The following is an 11,575-nucleotide window of genomic DNA, read 5'->3' as shown; positions in this document are numbered from 1 at the left end:
TACACTATCAGTTATGACTAACTGTAGTTATAATCAAACGATATCACACTGTAAAAAATTATTAAAATGCATTATGAATTTTTAATTTCACGTTCAGGCCGTGTTATTTATCTTTAGTCATTTTTAATATTTTTAATTTTAGCTATATTTCTATATACTTTTAATTTGATCTATTCTATAAACAATATGTGAAGTCGTCAAACAAAATCATTACGGCAAAATATAATTAACCATTTAAATAATTTGTTGACTTCTTCAATACATATATGTCGGAGATGAGAGGAAACTCGGAGCCCTTTCTTTGCAATTTTGGGGAAGTCCTGTGATGCATTAGCCTAGATTTTATCATAGCTGTAATTAAACAATTGTTGTCATTAAACCTGATTGTAATTGCTCGAGATTTGTGATAGCGAAATTGGGCACGAGATGACAAGTGGTGGCCGAACGTAGCCACGGTCACGGGATGAACGTTTTGCCTGACGAGGTGTGGAGTGGTTGTATGATTCTCCCTAGAAATGTGGTTGTGGTGGCATACGGCCTCAAGAACGGGCCTGGCCACATGGGATTGTATCTTGGAGCCGTCAATATAATCGAACACACGTTGTATTAACAATCAAACTCCAGATAGAAACTGCCTAGCAGCGACGTTTGGAACTTTCTCGATGCTTCCAACGAGTATATATCAATCTTTAGGCAGAGACTGCCTAGCAATGGCGATTGGAACCTTCTCAACAGAGAAAAATGTTTTCTCTACAGCGAGAAAAATGTCCATCAGATTATTATTCGTGTGATCGCCTTGGAGTGTGATACCTCGAACAGTTTATACCGAGCGTCTATTCTACGCATAGTAAAGAGTTATCCCGTTGACCGTGGATTCTTCGTAAATCATTTTATTCGTTAAACTTATTATACGTGAGACTTATTATTCGTTAATCTTATTATTCGTTAAACTTATTATTCGTTAATCTTATTATTCTGTAGGAGGTTGAATGACGAGATTACTAGTAGATAAAATCGTTATTATTTTTTAAATCGTCGGTACAATGTACAAGTCTCGAAACGGTGTGCGTAACTTCGTGTGGTCGTTGTTTATTATCATCCGTTTGCGATCGCGTCCGTTTATTTATAGTAGCTAGGGAGAAGTCGGAATATTCAAATTTGTTTTGCTTTCTTGTTACATATAACGGCGACGTTGTTTTGCTCGGAGTTTTCTTATTCTTACATTATACGTAACCTAACGAATTTCGTACTCCGAAGCAAAACAACAATATGATTTGAATCGAATTGTAACTGATGTGCGGCTACATCACCCCCCTACCAGTGATAACGTTTTTATTGCATTTCCCTTGAAAGTCCCCGTGTTCTTCTTTTTGTGATATAACCCGTGTCTGATTATTTACGATGTCTAGCCGAAACCTGCCTGTAGCCAATCGGGAAAACGGACTCTTCACCCAGGCCGCGTAACGTTCCTATTACTAGTGTTTCCTTCCTTGCTTTCGTTATTACTATTTACGCCGCTTTCGTTGCGGGCGTTCGTCTGTTCCACTGGAATAAGCATGTCACCAGTTTCGGCGGTTTTTGTTTCGAGATCCTCTGGTACTACAAAATCTGGCTTTAGCCGGTCGACGGAAACAGTTATATCGCGATTGTTGACATTAATAGTATATGTTTTCTCGCCTCTTCGCGTTACTCGATAGGGCCCATCGTAAGGCGGCTGTAAATGGCCTCTAATTGCGTCGTGTCGTAAGAATACATAGGGGGAAGGCACCAACTCGCGGAAAATAAATATTTTCATTCCGCCGTGTTGAGTAACGGGCTGAGGTCGGACTTTCTCCGTCTGTTTCTTGAGTAGGGTAGCGTATTCCGAGGTGGCCCGCTGCTTAGTTGGCAGAAAGAAATCCGCCGGCAAACGAATGCCGGTGCCGTATATCATTTCGGCTGCCGTTGCGTTTAGGTCCTCCTTTATCGCGGTTCTAATGCCTAATAGCACGATTGGCAGAATTTCGATTCAGTTGCTCGTGTCGTGGCACATGATCGCCACTTTAAGCTGTCTATGTAGGCGTTTTACTATCCAATTAGACGCAGGATGATAGGCCGATGTACGTAGGTGCGTGACGCCGAGCAACCGGCACAACTCTTCGAACAGACGCGATTCTAATTGGCGCCCTTGGTCGGTTGTTATTTTCAAAGGGACGCCGAAACGAGAAATCCAAGTCGATAAGAGGGCTGCAGCAACGGTTGGCGCTCCCACGTCGGCAATGGGAACGGCTTCTGGCCAGCGCGAAAAACGATCAATACACGTTAGACAGTATCGAAAGCCCTGCGAATACTGCATTACGATAATATCGTATATGCTCGAATCGGCCTGCTAAAGTACTGAACGATCCAACTGGTGATGATACATGCCTGGTAACTTTATTACGTTGGCACGGTATGCATTGCCGCGCCCACGTACGGCAATCTTTGTTTATAGAAGGCCAGACAAAACGCGTCCTCACCGGTTTTTGTGTGGCGCGTATTCCCGGATGGGAAAGTCCGTGTAACGACTGAAACACGTTATGTCGTAACGGTTTCGGTACGAACGGCCGCAAGGTTCCGGTCGATGTGTCGCAGTATATTTCGGTGTCTTTTTCAGGGAATCGAATCTTCTCAAGCAGCAGCGTGCGAGAATCGGAATTGAGAATTTGGCGTAGTTCATCGTCGTTACCTTGCGCTACTGCTAACGTTCGATGATCTACCGCGTTTTCACATTTTCTACACCTACATCATTTTCTACACCTTTAACGTACCGGATATCTGTCGTGAACTGAGCTATGTAGTCAAGGTAGCGAAATTGTCGAGGCGAAAATTTTTCGAGTTTCTGGCGAAATGCATAGACGAGGGGTATATGGTCCGAATATATTATGAATTTTCTGCCTTCGACAGCGTGTCGGAAGCGTTTAATGGCGGTGTAAATGGCAAGCAGTTCGCGGTCGTAGGCGCTATATTTTTGTTGCGCGGGTGTTAAAGATTTCGTAGCAAACCCTAGCGGTTGCCACTTGTCGTCTCGTGCTAAAATGGAGAGTTCAAGAGGACGGAACCTCCAGCGACCACAGAGTTCTGGGGACGTGCCTGGTTCTCGGGATAAGAAGTACCGAACCGCAGCTTCAGGAAAAACGATATAACACACGAAAAGCCGACTGGGAGGTGTTCCAGAGAATCGTCATAGAGGAGAGGGAGACACTCCGAGGAACCACCGTCCAGCAAGCTGAAGACGTGGAAAGAATGGCAGAACAAATGCAGGCTGTCCTCATAAGAGCCTGCGACGCGGCCATTCCCAAGAAGAAATGACATTACAGGTCGTTACCATGGTGGACGCCCGAGCTCACACGAGCAAAGAAAGACACCTACCGAGCAAGAAGAAGGTACCAGGAGGCTAAGGACCCTGCAACGAGGGAAGAAGAGAAGCTGCGTTACGGGGAAATTAGAAAAGAATACACAAGGAAGATCACGAGAGCCAGGATCCAGAGCTGGCAAGAGTTTGTCACAAAAGAGGGTAATAAAGAACCCTGGGGCATTACCTACAGAACGGTCACGGGTAAACTTAGGGGAGAAGTGGCAGTGTCGACCCTGCGGACGCCGCAAGGAGATACCTCCAACTGGCGAACGACCGCGGCGGCGATGCTGTCCGCCCTCTTACCCGATGACCAAGAGGAAACGGACACGCCGGAGCAGACAGAGATCAGGAGGAGTATGACAACCCCACCAACCGAAGAAGACACCCCGGAGTTCCGATTCGAAGAACTTGGCTGCGCCGTGAAGCGACTGAAAAAGGGCAAATGTCCTGGCCCCGTCTCGATCGAAGCGGAGATTATACAACGTGCCTGGGGGAGGGGGATCCACCAAGAACTCCTCAGGCTCATGAATGGCAGCCTCACTTGGGGAGTCTTCCCGAGAATATGGAAAGTGGGGAACGTCATTACCATCCCTAAAGGACCAGATCGGGATAGAAGCAGTCCTAAGTCCTACAGACCGATTTGCCTACTATCTATGGTGGGCAAATTGCAGGAAAGGATGATGGATACAAGGATGGCGACCATCTTCCATAAGATGTCTTCGGATCGTCAATACGGCTTTCGCCCTGGGCGATCAACAGTGGATGCGATAATCAAATTCAGAGAGAAGGTCGAACATATGAGTGATAAGAAGTACGTCCTTGCCATAGCACTTGACATTTCAGGAGCCTTCGAAAACGTCTAGTGGCCAAAAGTAATGTACGAGCTAAAGAGAAGAGGCTGCCCCAACAACCTCTATCGGCTGACGAGGAGCTACTTCTCGGATAGAACAGTACAAATCACTGGGAAAAATGAAATAGTCAGCAAGCCCGTTACGAAAGGATGCCCGCAGGGATCGGTACTGGGTCCATGTTTCTGGAATCTAGTATTCGATGACCTGCTGACTTATAACTGAACGATAAGCTCGATAGAATGTGAACCTATCGCGTATACGAATGATATTGTGATACTAGTCGCAGGACATGCAAGGACAGAACCACAGAAGAGTGGACAAGAAGTAGTTACCCGCGTATCCACGTGGTGCGTCAAGAAGAAGCTCTCGCTATCGGCGAAAAAGACGGAGATGCTCCTAGTCAACGGCAAATTGGACGCGGAGAGACCACCGATCATGAAAATTAACGGCATATTGTCAAAATGTGTCAAAGAGTGTCAAAAAGTGTCAACCCAGGAGTGCACTCTGAAAGCGACCTGAAGAGCAATCGGCATGTGGACGAAATGTCGGCAAAAAATAATGCCAGGGGGGGGGGGCAATTCCCACGGCTACGGATGCAGGAATCGCCGCAGGAATCGTACAAGCACGATTGCGGTCGGCGAGTGACACCTCGCGGTCGGCGAGACAGGATTCACCACTGTGGTAGGAGGAAGAAGCGGAAGAGCGAGGCGAAAAAACAGGAAGCCCACGGTACAACCTCTTCCAACCGTCCATGCGCCGACCGAGGACGCAGGAACCACGGGACGGGTATCGTCATTTCTTCCGTCGTCGACATTGCGAATAGGGGCATTTTCGCCCTGGACGGCGACCGGAAGCGGCGGAACGAGGGCAAGGACTTTCGCGGAAGTGGCCGCACGGCCTTCGGTGCGCCCCCGCACGGGAAGGGAATCCATACGAGCAGCAGGCAGCGGCAATGGACTCGGAGCTATCGGGCAGGAAAGAAACGCAACGCTAGCGGGCGGGACGCGCACAGCGAGAAAGTGCCCGGCCTTCCCCGACCCCCACGGTGTGCAGCGGTATCGCTCACCGTGAGGGACGGCTCGTTCTTCACGTACAGGGATGCGATGTCAGTGGTGAAGAGAGAAGTCATGCACTCCAAACTCGAAATCACGGAGTTAAGACCGAGGAGGGCGATCACGGGGGCGCTGCTGTTCGAAATCCCAGGCCAGGACGCTGGATGCAAAGCATCGCGACTGGCCGAGCGGATGGCGGCCACGCTGAAGGATTTGTCCGCCAAGGTAACCGTCCCGCGAAGGACGGCCGAAATAAGAGTGACCGGATTGGAAGACTCGGTCACCTCGGAGGAGGTGGCAGCCGCCGTTGCTGAGGCCGGGGGCTGCCACGCCAACGGTGTCAACGTGGGAGTTATACGTTCCGCTTCTCGGGGCCTCGGGTCGGTACGGCTACGCTGCCCGTTGACAGCGGCCAGGAGAATCAGCAGAGGAAGAGATGCCGGACCAGGAGGTAGGATCAACATAGGCTGGTCTGCGGCGAGGGTTTCCCCTCTTCCTGCGCGCCGACTCCAATGCTTCAGGTGCATGGAGTCGGGTCACGTGCGCCGGGACTGCACATCGACGGCCGACCGGTCGGAGCGCTGCCACCGGTGCGGGGCGGAAGGACATCGCATCAGGGACTGCTCGGCGCGAGTACCCACGTGGGCCCCGACGTCAGGGTTCGGGCTCGGCGAGCTTTGCTCGACAGATGGCGCGCCAGCCTCGACACGAGAGCGGGTGCACCGGGGATAAGGGTCCTCGGGGCCGTCCTTCCAAACTGGGACGTTTGGTTGGACGGCGGCGGGCCTCCCCTAACCTGCAGGGTGACGCGGGTGCTCACCGGACACGGTTGCTTCGGTGAGTATCTGCACCGAATCGGGAAGGAGGCGACCACGCGCTGCCACCACTGCGATGCGAGCGTGGATTCGGCTCAGCACAAGCTGGAATACAGTCCGGCGTGGGCGCGGCCGCGCCACGACCTCATCGTGGAAATCGGTTGGGATCTCTCACTGCCGACCATTCTCGAGGCATTGTTGGTAAGCGAGAGAAGGAGGAGGGCCGTGACCTCCATCTGTGAGCAAGTCATGCTTCGAAAAGAGGCCGTGGAGAGGGTGAGGGTGCGGTACTCTCACCCTGAGAGGACTAACCGGCGAGGGCTCGGCAGAGACCGTGGACGCGCTTCGGTGAGACGGACTAGGTCTGCCGCGTCCCCCGGTGGGGTGCAAACTTAGGCGCTCGCAGCTCAGCGCCCGGTGTATCGCTTACACCGGTTCCCGGGCCCATTTCGATCGCAGCCGGGACGGTCATCGTGGAGGTTTTAGTCGGTTGGAGTCCGGCACTACCACGTCGCTTTTCCTCAGAAGCGACCTGGTGTCCGTGCGGATTTCCTCCACGTTAATAAAAAAAAAGAAAATGTGGCTATTAGATAGCGGTTGTACCGATCACATAATTAATAATGCAAATTACTTTGATAAATCTATCGACCTTAAAGAACCGGTAAATATATATTTGGGCGATAATAGATCGATAAAGGCAACAAAAGTAGGAAATGTTAGAAGCTATTTCGAAGCATCTGGAAAGCGAACTAAAATAAATATGAGTAAAGTTTTTTATGTGAAGGAAATGTCAGCAAACTTAATTAGTTTAGGCAAGTTAACGGATAATAATAATATGGTTATTTCAAATGGAAATATTGCGAAAATAATAGATGTACACAATAAACTTACAGCTGTAGCGGTCAAAGACGACGGAACATATAAAATGAAAAGTATATTGAAAGGGAAGGAGCACTTAGTAAACAGTGCCGAATGTAGTGATATGAGTAAAAAAGAAAGAGAAAGAGATAGGGAACGTGAAAGAGATAGAGACCGTGACAGGGAAAGAGGAAGAGAAAGAGAAAAAGAAAGAGATAGGGTACGTGAGAGAGAGATATGGCAGATTATGTCACACATATAAAACAACATATTGAAGCAAGCGAAAGAATGGGACCAGATGGATTACAACAAGACGTATAAAACCAAACTTGAACTGGATTCTGACGAAGATGAAGAAGAACAACAATATTCAGATGGAGATGATGATTACGAGCCACCAGCATATATTGTGAAAAAGCTTCCAAAACCACTTAAGCCATCAGAAAGCGAAGAGGAACAAGAAAGATCAGAAAAAGAAAACAGCAGTGTGATTCACACAAATTATTGTAAAGTAGATATCCCTTGTATATTCGAGGAGACGATTTGTTGTGAAAATGGTGAAGATGGTAAGAATGAAGAAAATTATAAGAAGAGGAAAAGGAATAGCAAATCGGAGAAGGGTAATGACGAAGATAGAAACAGGAAAGGTGAAGTATCTGGGAGGAAGAAGGGCGAAAAATATAACAAAAGTAGAACGAAGCGAGGAAAGGAAAGAGATAAAAAAATAGGACATTGCAAATAAAAGAGAAAAGAGAGCGATGTTGCAAAGAATATGATATCAGAATGAATGAATAGAGCTTTAAATTATCGAGAGCGATTTATGGGTTAAAAGAAAGTCCGAGGGATTGGTGTGAGTGTTTTGATAGGTATGTGACGAGATTAGGTTTTAAGAAGTATAATGTAGAATTGTGCCTATATATTCATGGAGAGGGAGAAAATGTTGTTTATTTGCTAATATATGTAGATGATTTCATAATTTGTAGTAAAAACAAAAGGGAGATACAAAAGATAAAGAAGATATTAACTGATAAATTTGATATGAAAGATTTAGGTGAAGTAAAAGAATATCTTGGAATAAATATAGAGTATGATTATATCAAAAATGAAATGACACTAAGCCAAACAAAATACATTGAATCGTTAGCAAAGAAATATAAATTACAAGACAGCAAATTGTACTGTACACCTACGGAGACAAACTTAAAAATTGAAAAGTCCGAGATAAATAGAAAGGATACTGGATACAAGGACTTAATTGGTGCATTGCTGTATATTAGTACAAATACTAGACCCGATATAAGTTATAGTGTAAGTTATCTAAGTAGATTTCAAGATTGTTGTAACGAAACACATTTTAAATATGCCTTGTGAATATTGAAATATTTGTACCGGACTAGAGATTTAAGGCTACGTTATAAAAGGAATGAAAAATGTGAAGCGATAGATTGTTATGTGGACGCTGATTGGGTAGGAGATCATATAGATAGGAAATCTACTTCTGGATATGTAACTAGATTGTATGGAAATGTAATCAGTTGGAAGTCTAAAAAACAAAGGTGTGTGACAAAAGCCTCCACATATGCAGAGTATACAGCCCTATCGGAAGCCGTGAGTGAATTAATGTCTAGTAGAGAAATTATGAAGGATTACAATGTAAATCCAGACGATAACCCTGTAAAAATTTATGAGGATAACTCAGGAGCGATAAGTATAGCAAAGTACGAAAATTTCACAAAAAATTCTAAACACATTAAAGTCCATTACCACTACGTTCACTAATGGTTAAAGGAAAATAAGATAAATATAATTAAAGTAAGTACAGACGAAACTACTGCGGATATTTTCTCGAAGGCATTGTGTAAGGAGAAATTCGAAAGGTTTAGGTCATGAATGAATGTAAAATAAGAGAAATGTAAATAAAGCAATATGTGTTAAGTTTTCTGTTAATTAATTCGACAAGCACGTAAATGCAATTAAGTGTACGGTATAAATGTAAGGAGGCGTACTAGGGAGATGATACATTTACACTGCACATGTGAATGTGTATGTAAGCGTTAGAGGGCGTCCTGGTCTGAGTTGAGACAAAGGACCGTTAGAAGCTGTTAGAAGTATTTGGGAGAGTCGGTTGACAACAGGCGTGTGTGCAAAAGGGCTATCGAGATCTTCAGAGTGTAACATACTGTATAGCTGTTGTGTGCGAAATAAAGAAAACTATTTGTATTTCCGAATCCTCTCTTTACCTTGACAGTGATAGTGAGTTTGGGCTCGAGACGACAGTCAGTCGCCAACGTAGCCGCGCTCAATGGATGAACGCTTTGTCTAGCAAAGGTATAGAGTAATTCTATAGCTCTCCTTAAAAGAAATATTTGGGGCGGCACGCGACAGTAAACATTCCAACGGTCTCTGTCCCGTGGCTCGCCATTTGCAGACCCTATTCTTCGAGTAAGATGATTGCCAAATGTCGATGCATCTCCGCAGTACATGTTCAGCTAGCTTGAGGGCCCGTTATAAATCATAAGATTTGGTTAACTATAGTCCTTCAGACAGACAGACTTTATCACAACTACGGGAAGATAGGGGAGACCTATTCTTTGAACGAACGGCGTCTCCCACTAGCAACTTTCCCTCGAGGGCGGTTAGCATCTTTTTCTAACCACCGATATGGAGATTGACCAATTAGCAGCAACGTCAATTTCCCTTACTTTCTGAACGAAGGCTATTCTCGATGAATTCAATGATCTCTTGTCCTTGGACACACCCCACCATAGTTTTCCTCTGTGGCATCACAGGAACGGAAATTCATTCTTTCTTCCGATCTCATCGACAAAAAGAGTAACGCCTTACGACCAGTGAATATTACGCGTTTTATTAACAAAGAGTCCGACTTAAATTTTGTGAGCACGTACGTCTATCATTCCGTTGACCGCGGATTCGTTGTTGAACCTAGGATCATTGTCATTAGTTTCTCGAGTATCTAATTACCACGGTTGCTTGTCCAATTCTATGATAGTCGCATATGCACTAGTCAATGTCTTCTCTATTGCATAAGGACAATGTATAATTCAAATGGAGATTCGTTTCACGCCCCTAACTCTGATTCTAATCTAAACCCGACATACATATATTTGATCAATTTTCTTATTTACACAGACGTTGAACGACGTGTATCCGTAACGATTTATCAACGTTGGTGGTAAATTGCGCGAGACGAAGGAACGTAACCTGGAGAAAAATGTTTATGCAATAAGAATAGTATAAGATATATCTATATACAGGGTGGTTGGTAACTGGTGGTTCAAGCGGAAAGGGGCCCATTCTACGCCAAAGAAAAGTCGAAAAAATAGAATAAAAATTTTTCGTTTGAGGCTTTGTTTCTCGAGAACTACTGTTTAATAAAACAGTAAAAGAAGCAATGGATACTACGAACTATGATTTCGGTTAAAATAGTAGGGGTGATTCAGTTAGTATAACACTGTGATTCACAGAGGTATGAAATATATATTTCCAACACTTAAGTTACACTGTTGAATAGGTATAAATCATAGATAACAACTTGTCGCACGAAGATAAGATAGATATGCACAATGGAGCAAGTCTTTTATAGTTGAATTTGGTATGCTAGTGGACGTAGCATTAGAGGATACTTAATAGACGTTAGATTTAGACGTTAGACTTCGAAGTTGTAGTATGTAAAAGAAGTAAGTTGACTTGACCCTCATGATGTCGCAGGAGAAGTAGTTGACTTTTCTAGCGGTGTAGGAGGTGTAACGTTGGGTTACGATGCTGTGTCGGAGGAAAGCTAGCGATGGGTGTGTCTAGCGCACGGGACCATCGGATTTGTTTATGATATTTTGGTCAGGAAAGTGAGGGCAGTATACATTGCTTCTGATTGGATAAACGAAGATTGATGGATTAGGAAGGTCTTAGCCGCCCTCAATAGAAAGTTACTAGTAGGAAGCATCGTACGTGAGAAAAGCTAACTTTCCCTTGTTAAGCTGTAGTAGACAATAGTCGTTAAAAAGTGATAAAAAAAGGACATTGGTTCGGTATGAAGGACCGTAGCTAGCAGATTGCTGGGATTTATGGAGGGTGCTTGAGAATATTGAGGGTACGCAGTAAGGACGAGTGGACATTTGGTTTCCGTCTGGCCCGCGGTGTATGGCTTGGACTAGGTAGAGGGACGCCCGAAGTAACACCGATTTTTTAAGGAATTTAATAAAATAATAATTTTTAATCAATAACGCAATTTTAATTGATAACGGAGGAGGATTAATATAGAAAATTTATTTTCTACGATTTTCTATAGCAAGGATTTTTTATTTCGCGAGAGGAAGTTGTCGGAAAGAGTTTCGGACTAATTCATAATCCAGAGAAGATAAAGTACCAAAATAAAAACTTTCGTATTTATACAAGTAAGAAAATTGAACTATATATAAAATTCCATCTATTCGATACGAGAGGTTATGGGAATTTCGTATATATTGAATTTAAAAAGCACTCTTCCATAAAATACATGAAATACAACGCGTTGTTCACCACTCCAATAATTGTCAATCACCAAACTACGAATCGGATATCAGCGAAGAGCCGAGTTTAAACTCCGCAAATCAAATTCGTTCCAAC

This window comes from Bombus flavifrons, unplaced genomic scaffold, assembly GCF_040668555.2.
Source record: "Bombus flavifrons isolate JBK064 unplaced genomic scaffold, iyBomFlav1_principal scaffold0019, whole genome shotgun sequence".
Classification (NCBI taxonomy): Eukaryota; Metazoa; Arthropoda; class Insecta; order Hymenoptera; family Apidae; genus Bombus; species Bombus flavifrons.
This window is presented reverse-complemented; position numbering follows the sequence as displayed.